At 38.1% G+C, this 504-nt stretch overlaps 1 pseudogene; it reads left to right on the top strand.

The window, feature by feature from the left end:
• On the top strand, window positions 1-239 carry LOC110194594 (cytochrome b-c1 complex subunit 7 pseudogene; annotated as a pseudogene).
• The last annotated feature ends 265 nt before the right edge of the window (window positions 240-504 follow it).

Below are 504 nucleotides of genomic sequence, written 5' to 3'. Positions count from 1 at the left end.
ATGCATGATGACACACTTTATGAAGAAGAAGATGTTAAAGAGGCTCTAAGGAGGCTTCCAGAGAATCTGTATAATGATCGAATGTTTCATTCAAGAGAGCTCTGGACCTGACCATAAGGCGGCAGATATTGCCTAAAAACCAGTGCACAAAATATGAAGAGGACAAATTATACCTTCAGCCGTATCTGAAGGAAGTTATACATGAAAGAAAAGAGAGAGAAGAATGGGATAAGAAGTAATTACATCAAAAGAATCTATCAGTACGTTAATTTTCAAAATGTGTTCAATGAGTATGTTTGTGCAAAAGATGAGGTTAGCTAACCATTTGTAACTGTGTGCTACACACACATTTAATTTAAATACATGACTATCATAGGAACTTATGAACTAGAAAAAAAAACCTCAAGGCTACACTAAGACTTTTGAGAAGCCGGGTGGTGCAGTGGCTAGTGCACTGGGCTTGGAACCAGGCAGCCTCCATCTTCCTGAGTTCAAATACAAACT

Source organism: Phascolarctos cinereus, unplaced genomic scaffold (genome assembly GCF_003287225.1).
Source record: "Phascolarctos cinereus isolate Bilbo 61053 unplaced genomic scaffold, phaCin_HiC Scaffold_4;HRSCAF=312, whole genome shotgun sequence".
Taxonomy (NCBI): Eukaryota; Metazoa; Chordata; class Mammalia; order Diprotodontia; family Phascolarctidae; genus Phascolarctos; species Phascolarctos cinereus.
Note: the sequence above shows the minus strand (reverse complement) of the source record. Positions and strands in the feature narration are given on the sequence as shown.